The sequence below is a fragment of the Mustela erminea genome, chromosome 7 (assembly GCF_009829155.1).
Source record: "Mustela erminea isolate mMusErm1 chromosome 7, mMusErm1.Pri, whole genome shotgun sequence".
Taxonomy (NCBI): domain Eukaryota; kingdom Metazoa; phylum Chordata; class Mammalia; order Carnivora; family Mustelidae; genus Mustela; species Mustela erminea.
The window spans coordinates 30,649,092-30,666,828 of record NC_045620.1 but is presented as its reverse complement, the minus strand read 5'-3'; positions in this window follow the sequence as shown (position 1 = coordinate 30,666,828).

Here is a 17,737-nt window from a genome sequence, read left to right as displayed (position 1 = left end):
CTGAGCCTCAAATTACCAATTTATATCAATATGAAGCAACTGTCCTTGGATACTCAAAGTCGTCAGAGGGCCTTTTATATATTTATGTGTGTGTGCATACACATATGAGCACATGTACAATTTGTTTTGTTTTACCTCTTGGGCAGTGAGTGATCCACTGTGGTCTCAGGAAAATTATGAGAATGAATTTGAAGCAGGAAGAATCACCCTTAGAGGGATCGTCTAGGAATGAGCCTCTTGCACAACAGAAGAGTTTTTTGAAATAAAAAGATTTCACATGGAGTAGCAGCCTAGTCATTTTTATTATGGTTCAGTGATCAGGTAATGAGCTTTGCAGGTATACAGATCCATGCTCAGATCTCAGAAGTCCTCTTTCCACTGTGGCAGACACTACCAAGTGTTCCCCAGGGTCTATTCCCCCATTCTCCCATGGTCATGCAGTTTCAAAAGGGTTCAAGACTACGTTTCCCAACCTTGCTACATTGTGGCTCCCTATGACCATATGATCAGGCTTGTGTGAGTGAGGGGTAAGTAAGGCTGAAGGTATAACTTCCAGGTTGTGTTCTTAAAGGATGGATGTTTACCCACATCCTTGCTTTCCCTTACAACCCCCAATTCTCCCTGCTGGAAGGCAGAGGTAGTGGCCAGCCAACGTGGTCCATTTCAACAAGGACAACACGTGGCAGGGCATGAAGATATGGAAGAAGCCTGAACTCATCATGACAGCAGCCCAAACTTTGAAGTGAGAGAGAAACACACTGGTTTAAACCATTATTACTTGTGTATCTGTTGTAGCTACCAAAACTGTGCCCTATTGGAGGTTAAAAACCAGTCTAAAATTGGATTAGCAATTCACACATTTCCACCTACAAGTGACCAGCTTATATAGCCTTGAGCATGCTATTTAACTTCTCTATAAAACAGAAGTAATACTCATCCAGAGTTTTGGGATTATTGGGGTTAAGATATAAAGCCTCAACAGGCTAGGTTCCATTCCTCCTCAACTCTCCAGGCCTTGTAGGCACACACACATATTTTTATAGAGCCACAATCATGGCACATGTGTTTTTATTGGAAGAATTGCCCAGGCTAGCGCTGAGACTTGGGTATGTCAATGTGTACAGCTGTGGGTCCCATCCCTTGTTCCTCTGTGTTCTCTAGACTACCCAAGTCCTTAAGTGGCCCAGAATTTTCAAAAAAGCCTCATAGATACCCAGACACATTCTCTGAATTTGACCACCACCCGGGATTTTTGTGGAAGGTAACATCAAGACCCTCTACAAATGGGACTCAAATGTCTACAAACACTTGAGGTAGAGTGAGATGGTTGCTGGGAAGCTGGGCTCCATCCAGAGCCAGATGTTCAGGGGCAAATGGAGATGGAAAGAGAAGGAAACCTGTCATTACTTTAGAGTTTTTGTCTCTCTGGATGTTTTGAAACTATCAAAGTAATATGTGCTTGTCGTGACAGTTCCGTCAATACAAAGATGTGAACAGTGAAACTCCCCCTCCCCCGCTCCATCCCAGTCCCACCCCACCACGCTTAACCATCGTTACCCATCTGGTGTATCCTCTCACAACGTTCTCTTTGTTCGACAAATGCATATAATCATAAATCGACATCTAAAAACATTGTGCTTGTGATTTGTTGGTTTTTTTTTTTTTTTAAATAGAATGGTGGTGTACTACATTCTGAAACCTGTTTTTTTTTTTTTTTCATTTCACAGTATAGCATGGACATTCCTACAACTGGAAAGACATCGATCTTTTTCCTGATACTTTCTGCGCTGAGATACAATTTAACATAAAAATGATCTTATACACCATGATTTCTTTTTTTGTGCAGACTTCTTTCCATCATTTGTCTGCTCACTTCTCTTCCTCCATCTCCCTCTTCCTCTGCCCACCCTTCTGCATCGCTCTAGTAACCCATGTTGGCAACCTGCTTTGTAGCATTCCTACATTTCTCCGTGTTCACGTGACCATGTAAACTACCCACCTGACTGTGCGCACACATGATAGACACCACACCTATGTATTCATTCATTCATCTTTTCTCGGGGTTTGTTCTACCAAAAAAAAAAAAAAAAAAAGATCCACTTATACACACTGTTCTGTACTTTGCAGTATTCTCTCAATAGTATCTTATGGAGATCTCTACGAGTCAGCAGCCTTCACCTGAATTCATTTTTTTATAAAGATTTCATAATATTCTTTGCTGAGGACTCACAGTAGTTTATTCAGAGTTGATATTGGTGTTCTCCATTTTTTAAAAAGATTTTTATTTATATATTTGACAGAGATCACACGTAGGCAAAGAAGCAGGCAGAAAGAGAGGAGGAAGCAGGCTCCCCGCCGAGCAGAGAGCCCAATGCGGAGCTCAATCCCAGAACAGGAGATCACGACCTGAGCCGAAGGCAGAGGCTTTAACCCACTGAGCCACCCAGGCACCCCTGGTGTTCTCCATTTTTAACCATCCTATATAACTACAGTAAACATTTTTGTACACACATCTTAACAAATGCTAAAATACATTCTCACAACCAGGATGGGTAGGCTAGAGAGTATGTGTATTTTAAATGTTAAGGGATCTTACCAGATTGCTTTCTAAAGACAGACATAATTCTCTTTCCATCAGCAAAGCAGGACAATACCTCATTTCTGTCCCCACTCTTGCAGCTCTGCTGGCAATGATGCTACCTTTCTCTTAATGTCAGCCCAACGACTATAACATGGTATCTCGCTGGACTTCAACTTACCTTTCCTTGACCACTAGTGTGTTTGAGCAGTTTGTTTGTTTGTTTGTTTAATTTCTCAGTCCCTTCAATTTTCCCTTCTATGAATGGTCTGTTCCTATTCTTTGCTCATTTTTCATTTGCTTTTTTAGGTTTATCTTTTTTTTTAAGTTTTTGTTTGTTTGTTTTTGTTTTTTTGTAGTTTTTTTTTGGACAGATCACAAGTAGACAGAGAGGCAGACAGAGGTGGGGGAAGCAGGCTTCCTGCTGAGCAGAGAGCCCTATGCGGGACTTGCTCCCAGGACCCTGAGACCATGACCTGAGCCAAAGGCAGAGGCTTAACCCACTGAGCCACCCAACTGCCACTAGGTTTATTTTTTATTTTGTGAGAATTTTTTGTGTGTTATGGATATTTAAGTCCTCGTCTGTGTTGCAAATTTTTTCCCGAAATGTATTTGTTTTAGTATTATTTCCTGGCAAGAAATATCAGAAACAATGTTAATGGAAAAATAAATTTGGGGGAAAAATTTCACAATACAGGTAGAGCCAAATATCCATAATACATAAAGACTTTATTAACAGTTATATGGTTAACTATGTCCATGCCTGCAGAGCAACTGTGTCTTCTGCTTTAAGACAATCTCCCCACCCCTAGATTGCATGTGTAATCCAAGATTTCATTCTTAATTTTTTATTTTTAATACTTTATGTTTACATGTTTTAACACTTCTGGAGGTTATTTTTATGATTGGCTGTTCTACTAATCTATCTGTCCCTGTTCCAATAAGAAGGCAAATCCAGGCTTACTGTTCTTTTCCTTATATTTGTTTTTTTTCCCTAGGTTTTTATTTTATTTTTTAAAAATACATTGCTTATTACTACCACCAGGGGTGTCCTGGATGGGGTACCCTAGGCTCAGGGTATACCTGAACCGTGCCCTGTTGGTTGGGAAGCTGGAAAGAGGCTGGGTTTGGAGGTCAGGCCCAAGGGCTTCTCGGATTAGTTTATGGAAATGGGTAGCCACAGCTACGTGGCCAAGAAGACTGAGAACTTCTTGGAGATCTGGCTTCCCTTCAGAGTTGAGGTTCCATTTTTGTACCAGGGTCCTTCTGGCTCTCTGTGAAGGCAGCCAGTTTCATATTCATGAGGCTTAAGAACTCTTGGAGAGTCTGTTGTTGTTACCATCCTTACCAGCATACTTCTGAAACACAGCAATCAGGGACTCAGAGTTCCAGTCAGTCTCTGTGGAGCTGAAGATTTTTGTCTTGTTGGAGTTGAACCAGAGGCTGTGTTTGGGGAGTGGCTCAGGCATTTCTTGTTTATCAACACCGTCTTGATGAACTCATCCAAATCCCTAAGCCTTGAGATTCTAACTAGAATTACATTATATACTAATCCCCAATAAAGTATGTGATACATCCTTTCATTTGTTTAGAATCTTGCTTTTAAGGCCCTCAAAAAGATTTTACAGTTTTTCAGTTATGTCTTACGGCTCTCATTAGATTTATTCAAAAGAAGTTAACAATTTCAGGGGCGCCTGGGTGGCTCAGTTGGTTAAGCGGCTGCTTTCGGCTCAGGTCATGATCCCAGCGTTCTGGGATCGAGTCCCACATCGGGCTCCTTGCTCGGCAGGGAGCCTGCTTCTCCCTCTGCCGCTAGCCTGCCACTCTGTCTGCCTGTGCTTGCGCTCTGTATCTCTCTCTCTAACAAATAAATAAAATCTTTAAAAAAAAAAAAAAAAAAGAAGTTAACAATTTCATTGCTATTGTGTATGGAATATTTTTCCAGTATCTACTTCTCCACATGTATTGTACAAACCAGATATTACTATTTATATACTTATCTTGTATCAACCAGCTTCCTAACTTCTTTTATTAGTCCTTTTAGTTTTCTTTTATTAGGCCAATTTTGAATTCAAAGTGTTGTGTTGTTGGCAAAAACAAGATTGTGTCAGATTTTCTTGCCTGATGTTCTGATTCTTTTCTTTTTTCCCTGATCGTATTGCAATTACTAGAGCTCCAAGACAAGGTTGACTAATAATGAAGATGTCAGGCGTCCTGTGCATTTCAACAAGGACAACACGGGGGAGGGCACGAATTGAGTGTTTTTCCCTTTAGAATATTTGCTCCTGGATCTTAGTAAATAGAGTTTATTATATATTTAAGCCATTTTCAGTTTTATTTAGCATTTTAAATAAGAGTGCCTGCTGATTTTTATCAGATGGCTTTTCAGCATTGAATTATTTTATTAGATGGTTTTGTCTTTTAATTTGCTGTAATGAATTACCTTGCCAGAGCTCCTGATTGTAAGCCAGATTTGCATTCGTGGAATACGGCACACAGGGCCACAGTGTCCCACTCTCCGTACATAGCTGAGTTCTATTTATTAACAATTGGTCAAAAATTGGACAGCCGTACCCAAGAGGGCAACTGACCATAAGTTTTCTATTTTTGTTGTGCCATATCAGAATTTAGTCTTCAAATTAGTGTGGCTTTGTTTAATACATTATGAAGGTTTAAATTATCCATTGCCTAAAAAAATTTAAATAGCACTAAAATCATTCCTTCTTCAGAGGAAAATAGAATGTGGCTGCGACCCCATCTGGTTCTTTTTCCGTGGCTGGTGTTTGACCACCACTCTCTTATTATAGTCTATTCAAATCTCCACTTCTGGAAATCTTTTTGCCAGAAAATCAACTGTTTTCTGTGAAATTCAAATGTATTTCTATAGAGGTGGGTAGGTATTCTTGATCATTTTTATAATACCTACGGCATCTCCTTTCTTTATTAATCAACTTTTAATTTCCTCTTCCTATTTTCTTTTGCTTTAACTTTTTGTTCTTTTTCTAATTTCTAAAAACTGATGTCTATATTAATTTACCTCTTTTTAAAAGATTTTATTTATTTATTTGGCAAACAGAGATCACAAGTAGGCAGAGAGACAGGCAGAGAGAGAGAGAAGCAGGCTCCCTGCCAAGCAGAGAGCCTGATGCAGAACTCGACCCCAGGACCCCGAGATCATGACCCAAGTGGAAGGCAGAGACTTTAACCCACTGAGCCACCCAGGCACCCTTCTAGTTTACTTTTTTAAAAACTTTGTATTAGGGGCACCTGGGTGGCTCAGTGGGTTAAGCCTCTGCCTTCGGCTCAGGTCATGATCTCAGGGTTTTGCGATCAAGCCCCACATGGGGCTCTCTGCTTGACAGGGAGCCTGTTTCCCTCTCTCTCTCTTTCTCTGCCTGCCTCTCTGCCTACTTGTCTGTCAAATAAATAAATAAAATCTTTAAAAAAAAAAAAAACAACTTTGTATTAATTGGACAAAATTATGCTCATTTCTTCCTTCCTTTCCCTTCTCTGCCCAGTTAGGTAGAGGAGATCATTGAACTTCCCCCAGATTTCGTAACTAAACAAGTAAAATTCTATTTTATTTATTTATATATTTTTTAAAGATTTTATTTATTTTTTTGACAGTAAGAGAGAGAGAGACAGAGCACAAGCAGGCAGAGTGGCAGGCAGAGGGAGAGAGAGAAGCAGGCTCCCTGTTGAGCAGGGAGCCCCATTAGGGACTCGATTCCAGGACGCTGGGATCATGACCTAAGCTGAGAGCAGCTGCTTAACCAACTGAGCCACCCAGACATCCCTAAAATTCCATTGTAAAAACAAGACACCAGCCATTCCTCTCCTATTCCCATCCTTTCCCCTCAATAAGTTGAGGCAAGCTTAATACTTGCATTTCTTCGTCTTTTTAGATGACATTTAGAAAGCTGCTACTTCCCAAACCCCGCCTGTCACCCTATTACTCCTAAATTTTTAGAGATAGTTTAATAGACTTCATCCCAGCTGATTACTTGAATTTCTCTTACAGTACGTCTCTTCTATGCATAAACCCTTGCTAAGTGTTTATACCACACAATTTCACACCGTGTCTTATTTAACAGTGTGCCCTTTTAAAGGTCCACTGGTGAACACCGTTTCTTCTTTTCTTCACCTTCTCTCAACTTGAAATCTCTGTTCTGAGTCATTTGTTTTTGGACAAGGTTCTTTCTTGAGAATTTCCCTAAGGGACAGTACATTCTGATTCTTATCCTATCCACAAATACCTTCCTTTTACGCTAACATGTTAATGAATCTTGGTTGAGTAGAGGATTTTTGGTCTGGTAGGGTTTTTTTGCTTTTTAATTTTTGATCAGTGCATGTTATCCCACTGTCCATTAGATTCCTGTGTTGCCAATTAAAAGTCTGATGCCAGTTTGATTATTTTTCATGTGTAACTGCCTGGTTCTTTCTTTCTTTTTTTTTTTAGTTTTTAAATTTTTTTTCCTGTGTTTTCTTTCAAATCTCAGCATCAGCCATCCTTTCCTTCAGTTCATTTGCTGAACATTTTAATTAAAAAAAAAAAATCACACTTTTATAAGGACACCTGGGTGGCTCAGTCTGTTAAGCGTCTGCCTTCAGCTCAGGTCATGATCCCAGGATCCTGGGATTGAGTCCTGCATTAAGCTCCCTGCTGGGCTTCTCCCTCTGCCTGCTGTTCCCCCTGCTTGTGTTCCCCCCCCGCCTGACAAATAAACAAAATCCTTAAAAAAAATAAATAAAAATCACATTTTTATCATTGTGATTAGATGGTACAATGTCCATATGTTTTAGAGAACTGAATTTAAGTTACTTTTGCAAAGTAGAAAAGTAGATAAAGCAAGGGTTAAATTTGGGTTAGAAGAGAGCAAGTATGTAGTTTTTGAGCTGGATCCTGAAGTATGAAGGTGATAGGACTTGGTGTCTGGAATGGGCTTTAAAATACTTAGTAGGGAAGAAAAGGAGATAGATTTTGCCTGTGGCAAAATCTTTCTACTTGCTGAATCTGGGTGACGGGTGTGTGGGAATTCACAGTACTTTCTATGTGTAAGTATTCATCTTAAGCCTCAATAATATTTTAGTTCCTCATTTTTTGTGTTGTTCTTACATCTTGCTGGGCAGTGTTATTAATTTTTTGCTCCTGCTGCGGTGCGATGGCTAACAGCCAAGTCCACGAAAAGCGACCCCGGAGAGCGTTTTAGGGGACGACAAACACTTGGGCATTGCTGGAGCATAAGGTGTGAGCCAGAGAGAAGTCAGTCATAAAGATGGCACCTTTGGTAAGAGCTAGTTAATGGACAGCCTTGCAGGCTGGAGTCAGTGACATTGAGACCCTCCATTTCCTATCCCCCGGGCTACCTGAGTTCCCTGGGCGGAGGGGGCAGCTGTCCCTAGGCAGAGGAAGCCCAGGGACAGCGTCCTACCTCAAGCATATGTACGTTTCACTTTTTCTCTGCTTCAAGCTTGGGCATCACAGCAGTTTGCTCAGGTGAAGGCAGGGGTTCCAGAAGTGGAAGATGCAGGGATTTCTCCTCTTCCAGTACCAGACTGGTCACAGTGGGTCAGGCCCCAGACTTCTGCCCTCCGGTGGGATGACTCTAAGGCACATTCTGTGTACTGTTCCAGAGAACTCACGGGTTGGAGTCCCATTTGCCACAGCGACAGACGGCTTCCTCCCTCCCTCCCTGGTGTTTCCTAGGATTACTTCCCCCCAAAAAAGTATGTGGTGATTTCACGATGGATTCACAAGTTCTTTGACATGTCTTCCTTCCAAAGGTGGAGCTAATTTCCCTCCCCTTGAGGGCAGTGGCTTTCATCACTATGTCTAATGAATAGAATGTCGTAGTAATCACAAGGTATGTCTTCAAGTCTAGCTCACACAAGACAGAACAACTTCTACTTGCTTCTCCTGGATCCTTTGCTCTGAGGGAAGCTACTGGCCATGCTGTGAGGACATGTGAGCCGCCCTTTTGAGAGGTCCAGGCTGTGGGGCAGAACTGAGGCTTCTTGACAACACCTGTGTGCACGAGCCATCTTGGAAATGGGTTCTCTGACCCCGGTCAAGCCTTCAGATAGACTGTAGCCTCTGTGAGAGATCTTGAGGCAGAATCATTTAGCTAATCCACTCCCAACTCCCTGACCCACAGTAAAGGTAGGAAATTACCAGCATTTATTAGTGCTTTAAGCTAACTTTGTTTGGGGGGGAGTAATTTGTTATATGACAATAGTTAATTAAAATACAGATTCTGCTTTGGGGTAAGACATGGGAGGCTTCAGGACCTAATCCTCTAGGTGTAGGAAGTTGCAAAAGGATTTTAAGGGGGAACCCCCCCCAGCTCCAACGAGCAGATCCCGACTTGGGTCTTTTCTCTCTTCAGGGCACCTACTGTCATCCATGGCCATGGCTTACATTATCTTCCAACGTGGCATGCGCAAATTGGATCTCTGCCAAAAGGAAACCTTTCTGACTGTTCTCTTGACTCTGAGACCCATTAGGATTTTCTGGGTCCTCTAGTCCAGGCAGGCCGGGGAGTGACTTTATTCCAACCCTGGATCTGTTGGGTCCATCTCCTCTGTAGTCGGCGCCCCCCCGCCCACCCCACCAGCTTCCATCCCTGCACCAACTCCAGAGTGCAGGGCCGCGGTGTGGTTGGTGCCTGAGGGTCCGGGAGCCTGTCTGACCGTGTTTGCAGACCTCCGGCTGCTCCTGTTTCTCCGCGGCTGACGTCCAGGTGCTCTTTTCTCTGCACCCCAGAGCCCTGCAACCGCCTCTCTCGGACGAGAGGTCTGAAGACTCTGCATCCTTGAGTGGGAGGCTTCCTCCAGAACGGAAGCCGTGTCACACATCCCCACCCCCTCCCACTCTAGGTGACCTGGGACATGAGTTCCTGAAATGGTCTCCTGAGGTGGCCACGCTCACCTTGCCACCCCAGGTGGCGTCCCTGGTTCCCAGACACCGTGAAAGTAGCCTGTCCCTCCTGCCAACACCTGTAGACATATTGCGGGGAGGAAGGCGGCCTTTCTGTGTACCCCATGTGAGGGACAGAACGATGGCCTTCCCTGCCATGGGAGAGGCTGTCAGTGTCCACCCGCGTCCTCTAGGCACAGACACTCACTCGACCAATGCTGCTCTCTGGGAAGCTTTCAAGCAAACAGGAAGTGCCCGGGGACAACACCCACAGGAGAAGCTCTCAGCCAATTGGCTGAAGGGAATCAGGGACCAGCAGCCTCATCCACTGGGTGGGTGGCTGAGGTATGCTCTACACTCTCTCCCAGAATCCCCAGCAAGACTGAGTCCCGGTCGCCCACAGTGGTACCGGGCTCCACAGGCCCCGGGTTGGTGTCCTTCACTCCCCCACTCCCCACCTCCCACCCAGGCAACCTGCACTGGCATCTGTGTCTTCGGACCTACGTTGGAGGGGACCCAAATTCTGACACCCACCCGTGGTTATCCCTGAACTTCACAGGTGCCTCATCCTGGAAGTGAGGGAAGTGGGGAGGTTGTATAGTGCTCCGAAGCGTCTACAAATAACTTTCTCAAAAACCAAACTAGAACAAAAATCCTCTTCCCAGCCCCATGCAGAATTTCTCTTCTTTCAGCTTCTCTGAACCTGACAGAGAATTGTCCTCTCATGTGGCAGTTTGGTGTCCCTTCCACTTAGTCACCTGGGGTCTCATGTCTTCAGGGGTCTGTGTCAGGGTGTGGGATTGGGGCGAGGAGAACAGATCTCCCAGGGCATCACAGATTGTGGCCACAAGCAAAAACCCTCTGGTAGACTTTGGTAAGCCGATGACTGGCCATTCTAAACCCTCACCCAGACCTCGTCTCCAAGTTCCTGACCCTAGGGCCAACTGCTTAACTTGACATAACCACAGGATGTGCCTCAAACCAGAGACATCCCCGTCCCTCTCCACCAAAGATGCTTCTCTTCCAGCTTGTGATTCCTCTACTCTCTGGTCTTCTGGCCCCAGGCTGTCACCTGTGAGTCCTGCCCCGCCACCACCTCCTGAATCAATCACCTCCTCTGCACCCCCGCCGTTACCCCATCACACGATTAGGGCTATGTGGTGTTACCACTGGTAACCCTGCAACGTGGTTACATCTGAGTCTGCCCAGAATCCACAACCTTTGACACATGACTGTGGTTTTTCTCACTAGCAGTGCAGTGTTCTTCCCATACTTTGGCTTTGGCTTTGGCCATGTGACCCACTTTGGCCAACGAGATGTTTTAAAGACTTGAAATGTGCTGGTGGGGCGAGATGAGCTCTCTTGTGCCTCAACCATCATGAAGAGGAGAACATACCGTGGCGAGCACACTGGTCTCTGGAAGGGGAGAGAACACCAAGCGGAGCTTGAGGTCTGCAACATGAAGCAGAGCTGTCCCAACGGCCCCCCACAAAGGGTAAGTGTTTTCAACCCTGAGTTTTAAGGCTGTGTGTCGGGCCACGGTATGTGGCCCTCGACGACTGATACCCCTCTGCGGTGTAAACCATCACAATTTTGTTCCTTCACTGACGTAATAACCTCTCGGCTGGTTTCCAGGTTCTAACCTTACCCCTTGCTAATCCATTCTCCTAATGGTAGCCTGAATACAGAAGCACCAGCCTGTCCTCGAGTTCTCTGCCATGTTTCCTGTTTCATGGCTTCGACTCGTGACTTTTCTGATCTCTCAACAATTTTCTTTCAGATGTTACCTCACCATCTCCCACTAGGGAGGTGAGGTCCATGGCGCTATGAAATTCATGATTTAAGGTTCTCACTGCCAACATGGGTGAAACCCAAGCTCCTCACTGTGGCCTGCGGTGCGAGGCCTGACCAGCGCCTCACCTGTGCCCATCTCCCTGCACCCTCTCCCTGCTCCTCCACACACTACTTTCACCATTCCTTCATGACCAAAGCCAGCTGGCAGGACACTGGACCCTTCTCTTGCCTGGCCACTCAGCGGCTTCCAGATCCTTCTTGCCCTCCCTTCCCTGGGAGTGGGTCAGGGGAGGAAGAGGTTAAGGTTGTTGGAAGGCCTGGACAGCCCAGGCCTGTTCTTAATCAGGGCCCAGCAGGTAGGCGTGGGGCTGCTGGCTGGGTCCTGGGAAGTCTCCACAGCAGAGCGATTAGGTGCAGTGAAGGAGAGAACATGCTGAAGGTTCGTCTCTGTGCACAGCGGCGGGTGGGGCGGTCAAGGCCTCAAAGTGGTAAAGCCCTGAGAGTTGGCTTTGTGGCTGTGGAGACTCGGCCAGCTCCGGGTGGAGGGTCAGCGTCTCACACAGGCCGGGAGAGGCCCACGGACTGCTCCTGCTGGCTGAGCTGTCCTGCCCTCCCCTCCTTGGCTCCTTCCAGACATTTCTTGGCCCGGGAAGCATGCCGGTCCTCCAAGAAACTCCCCCCAGCTGGCTCCTCTCGGCTGGTCTGCCTCTCCGCGAGAGAGGTGGCGTTGGCTCTTCGTCCGGCCCTGCAGTTTGAACAGTGTTCAGGCCGAGGCCCAGGGGAGCTATGTTCCTGAGACGCCACAGGAGCCAGGGATCTCAACTCGTCCTGAACTTTGTTTCTTGGCTGTACAAATGGAACGTAAAACACGTCTCACCTTCCACCTTCTGTTCCAGCCACCCCAGACCACACACAGCCCTCTGACACGTGCAGGCTTTTCGTGGCTTAGAGCCTACTACAGCTCTGCCTGGAATAGCCTTTGCTACCCAAGGAACTTCTGGTTGCCCTTTAAGCCTCAGTCCAGATGTTACCTCCTTCTGAAGTTCCCCCCTTCCTATATACCCAGTCCTGTCTTTCTAGGTGCTTCCACGGAGCACCTGAAACTATCATATCAGGGACCTCTACCATTAGGGTTCCTTTGGAGCACCTGACCCCCTATTAAAACTGAACTTGGCCTAAGGCCTGGTTCTGGACTTATAGCCAACTCCTGAGGTCAGTGCTGCTGGTCCCTGGGCCACAGACCAGGAAGCAAAGATTTAAAGCATTTATCTCATTCTCTCGCTTGTCTGACAAGCCACACGTGAAACGGTTTGAAAAAAATACAACTTACCCTCTCCTTTGAACTCCCATTCAGCTAGTAGCAGAAAGCATGCTGGTTAATTTCTGGTAAACTTGCTCATCCCAGGTTAAATTAATTCTAAAATTAATGGTTAAATCTAAAGTTTTCCTTTCTGTCTGCCCGCCACCCCCCTCCCCTTCTCTCTAGGTTCTCATCTCAGTTTTGTTGCAAATGCTGCTGCTGCCAGTGGTGGTGGTCGGGGGGGGGCTTGTGTGGCATCTTGGCAGCTGCGGGCTGGGGGAGGCATGTGATGCCGGGTGGATGTCCTGCTGGTTGTGGGTAGAGCACCCTTCCACTCCGGCTCCCCCAAGATGGCTGAGCTCCTATATGGTCCTCGGGCATGGCCCAGACTACCACCTTTTTGTGGGTGCCCTTGTCCTGAGCTACCCTCAGGTCCCTCAGCTTTTCCCATCTGGCTTCCATGCCCTTGTCTGGGGTAAGGAGAATGTCAGTTGTCTCCCACACCCCCCTCCAATGGCCGCCAGAAGCTTTCGGTACCTGCCTAGGTCCCTCCCTTGACCTAGGCAGACCCCAGGTCACGGGTACTAGCTTACTGCAGGCACCTGATGGGAAGTGACGGAGTTCCTCCCCACTTTCAGGTCCCAAACTGATCCAGAAATCTGAGGGTCTTCTTGTCCACTCCCCCAACCTTCTGGATCTAACCCTAGAGAGGAGGCAGCCTGTGGACCCCTCAGAAATCCCCACCAGCTACTAACTGTCTTGCTTCATGGCCTGCTCACCCTCCCTCCCACCGCCCTGCCTCCCATAGGGCTACGTTTACTTTGTAATTTTTTTACTACTTAATATATGCATATTAAACAAGTAATTCACATAGTACAAAAGCACTCGAATTGTTACACAATTTATTTACTTTTCTTATGTAAGACAACGTTGTTCACGTCTCTACCATAGTGATGGCAAATCCCCAAGCCTCCACTCTGCCTCATCTCTTCCCCTCCCCTCTTCTCCCCTCCCCTCCCTTGCCCTCCTCTCCCCTCCCCTCCTTTCATTCTCCCCTCCCCACCCCTCCCCTCCTGTCTCCCCTCTCCTCCCCTTTCCTCTGCTCTCCTCTCCTCAGTTCCGGGTTGATTGTTACTATTGGTTCTAGGGCTTTATTTCTCCGTGGGGATGAATTAATGTGTTTCTGGGAGACAGATCTTCTTTGTGTAAGACGGGCGAGCACTTTGCACTTGCTCCTAAGCTTTGATCCCAACCCACAGGAAGGCGTGAGTGCTGCTGAAGCTCCGGGACCACCAAAGATGCAGACACCGCCCCCGGCTGAAACCTGCCTTCAGTGGACCCTTGGACACCCCTCACCATAACTCTATTACCTGGGCTGTCTGCTTGCAACGCCTTTTTTCATTCCCTTGCTATGAAAAAATGAAGAAATCAGGATACTTAACAACCTCTTACCTCCCTTGGTTTTATGGTTTTTGTATCATAATGGGGTATAACATTTATGTGGTTTTTGGAACCATAATTCCAAAAGTTGTCTTAACTTTAATCCCAAACATTAGTACATTCAGTGATCTCTTTGGATGCTTTCCCCCCTGTTTCTTGATCCATTTGCTTACCAGACTTTGTCTTTCTTCAAGATGGCTGAAGTTGTGTCGATGTGAAATATTAGTGTGTTTTATATTTGGATTACAGTTTGGGTTGATGTCAATTCTTGGGTCAGGTTTTCTTTCTCTGTGGACGCCATGGTGTTGTAAGAGGTACCCGACTGTTTCATTGTTTTCTAGCTTGGAATGTTGTTGTGCTGTTGTTTGTAGCCAGCCTGACCTTTCTTCCCCCAAAGAGTGATTGATTGATCGATCGATTGATTATTTATTTATTTATGAGAGAGCACAAGCAGGGGGAGCAGCAGAGGGGGAGGGAGAAACAGCCCCTACTGAGCAGGGAGCCAGATGTGGGACTCAATGCCGGGACTCTGGGATCATGACCTGAGCTGAAGGCAGACCCGTAACCCACTGAGCCACCCAGGTGCCCTGGTTTTTTATTTTTTTATTTTTCAAATAGGTGATTTGACTTTACTGCTAGGTAACTAAAGGAATCTTTATCTTTGAAGTACGGTAACATTATTAGGATGTGTTGGTGTTGGTTGGTCTATTCCTTTACCAATTCATTCAGTCAATGTTTATTGGGACTCTCCGGTACCAGGCATGATTTCAAACGTGGGGGACAGGGCGCCTGGGTGGCTCAGTGGGTTAAAGCCTCTGCCTCTGCTCAGCAGGGAGCCTGCTTCCCTCCCTTCCTCTCTCTCTGCCTGCCTCTCTGCCTACTTGTGATCTCTGTCTGTCAAATAAATAAATAAAATCTTAAAAAAAAAATAAACGTGGGGGACACAGCAGTGAACAAAAAGGACAAGAACCCCTGTTCCTACACTTCATGAAACTTTCATTTTGGTGAAAAACTTAAGAAAGAAAACTCTACTCTACCCATTTTCTTAGAACATAGTATACCCTTTAAATCTGTAAACTCAAGTTTTTTGTTTAGGGAAATTTTCTCAATTCATATATTTGAATGCCAGTATACATGTGTTGGAATCCTTTGTTTTTGTTCCATATTTGTTATTCTCTTCCTTTTAAAATTCACTGTTTGGGGTTCTAAAGTATTTTTTTTAATTGTTGGGGGGGGCGGGTAACAGAGGGAGAGAGAATCTTAAGGAGGCTCCATGCCCTGTGCGGAGACCAACACTGGGCTCAATCTCACAACCCTGAGATCATGACCTGAGCCGAAATGAAGAGTTGGACACTTCACCAACTGAGCCACCCAGGTCCTCCTAAAACTCATTGTTATTGTCCATGTTATGGTGCTCATTTTTCTAGAATTCCTCTCTGATGTTTGAAGCTGAATTTTTCCTATTTTTTTTAGTGCTTCTCTGTGCCCTTCATTACTGTGATGATTTTATGTTTCTCTTCCACTTTTTTCCCTAAGTCCTGACAGCTTATATTTCTCCTCTTCCCTTTGTCTTAAATTTTTTCTTGTGTGCTTATAACTTTTCTTTGAATTATTGTTTATAGGTGATTTTTTAAAAGATTTTATTTATTTGACAGACAGAGATCACAAGTAGGCAGAGAGGCAGGCAGAGAGAGAGGAGGAAGCAGGCTCCCCGCTGAGCAGAGAGCCTGATGTGGGGCTCCATCCCAGGACCCTGGGACCATGACCTGAGCCGAAGCTCAGTGGGACCATAACCCACTGAGCCACCCAGGCGCCCCTATAGATGATTTTTTCATTAAGTTATTGAATTTATGAGAAAATCTTCGTCACAACTTATCTATCCAAGACAAAGTCTTTCTCAAGTGGGAGTAAGGGGTCTCTCTCTGTGGCTCTTTAGAAAGCTCTAGACAACAATATAGAATACTAACAGTAATATATATTAACAGTGGTATGAACAGTAATACATATTTACTTCTTATACTACACTATAGTAACTTGACAGGCTTTTGTCTCCTGATTGTTGAAAGCACTTCTGGCATTGTTCCTATTTATTGAATGTTTGCTGTGACAGACAGAGGCTTCTACATCACGATGGAGGAGAAAATGGGAGTGTGGGATAGGAAGGGAAGATAGGGGAGTGAGGGCAGGGTGCAAGGCCAACTTCCGTTGACTTCACAATTTTTCCAAGAGTGGGTGGGTGTTGTGTTCTCACCCCAAGAATTCTGAGGTGATGCTTCTGTTGCTTCCAATGCCCAGCCCTTAGAGATTACAAAGAAGCAATAACCTGACTTTCTCTACTCTCACCCCCGGACATATTCCAACCTCAGTTTCTTCATTCAGTTTCAGTTTTTAAGTGAGGCTAGCAGAGTGAGGACCCAGTAGCTGTCATTCTCTACCTGCTCTGGGCTGCTGAGGAGGCAGAAAGCACAAAGGCTGAGAGACACTTTTGATAGACTGCCTAGATTCATATCCTAGCTCTGGCTGTTGTTGCTATGAATTTGGGCATGTTATCCAACCACTCTTTGCCTCAGTTTCCTTTTGTGTAAGAATGAAGATAATAATAATACCACCTACCAGGGCTATATGAGAATTAAATGAGCTAAAATTTTGGCAAGTATTGTGGCAAATAACGTGATAGGATTAATTTTTTCATTTCCTTTATTCCTTTTTTCATTTCCTGTATCGAGCACTCTGAATATGGCTCTTGGAAAAGAACTGATAAACTGATAAATAAGACGCCATCTTGGCTGTTGGGCTGGTCGACCTGAGGAGGTGCTCACTGTAGATACATTTTGAAATGTTGCTGTGAGATCACTGAAGAAGTGACGGAGTAGGTGAGGAAAGGCTCTTCAGGGAGGGCTTCCTGAAAGAAGGGACACTGGAGCCCAGTTTTGGAGAATGAGCAGTCATCAAGAGTAGGTCCCGAATATGGGAAGGGCTTTAAGTAGAGTTCTAATTGGATTATGGAACTTAGGGGATGCAGCAGATGCTATGATTGACTGATCTTTTACTTGGATTGCATGTTTCAGTTGGGAAGATGAAGGGTGGAGGGCACTGATGGACATTACATCAAGGGTAATGGGAGAAAGAGTCCAGCAAAGAGGGGGAGGAAAGAGTATCCAGGAGGGAATGCTCGAGCCAGTTAATGGAGGTGTGAGAAGGCACGGCACGTTCAGGGAACCCACCACTCAGCGTCTCTCAAGAATGCCCAGGGGCCAGGGTTCCATGGACAGAGACCATGCCGCCTGACCATGGACCCGAGCTGACAGAGATAAAAGGGCCAACAGGTGGGAGATGAACAGACTATGTGACCACTCAGATAGAGACTCCAAGCAAGCACTTTCCACCTCTGCTCATTTCTTCCTTTTCTGAGCTCACTAACCCATTTTACCTGCCCACCTTACCCTGCTGCAAGCCACAGCAGATGATGCCCAGAGACTGTATGAGCTGATGGTGGGCACAGGATCTCTAAGTGCATGTAGACTTAGAGATCAAGACTGCCATCTGGGGAGAAGTTAGAGCAGATATGAGGAGAGAAGGCAATACGAGAAGCAGGGAAGAAGAAAGGGAGGGAGAGAGGGAGACAGAGAGATGGGGGGCAAGAATGAGAGGAGATTGTAGGTCACAGTCTAGCCCTCTTGATGCTGGCTCACTTCCTTCCCATGAGTTC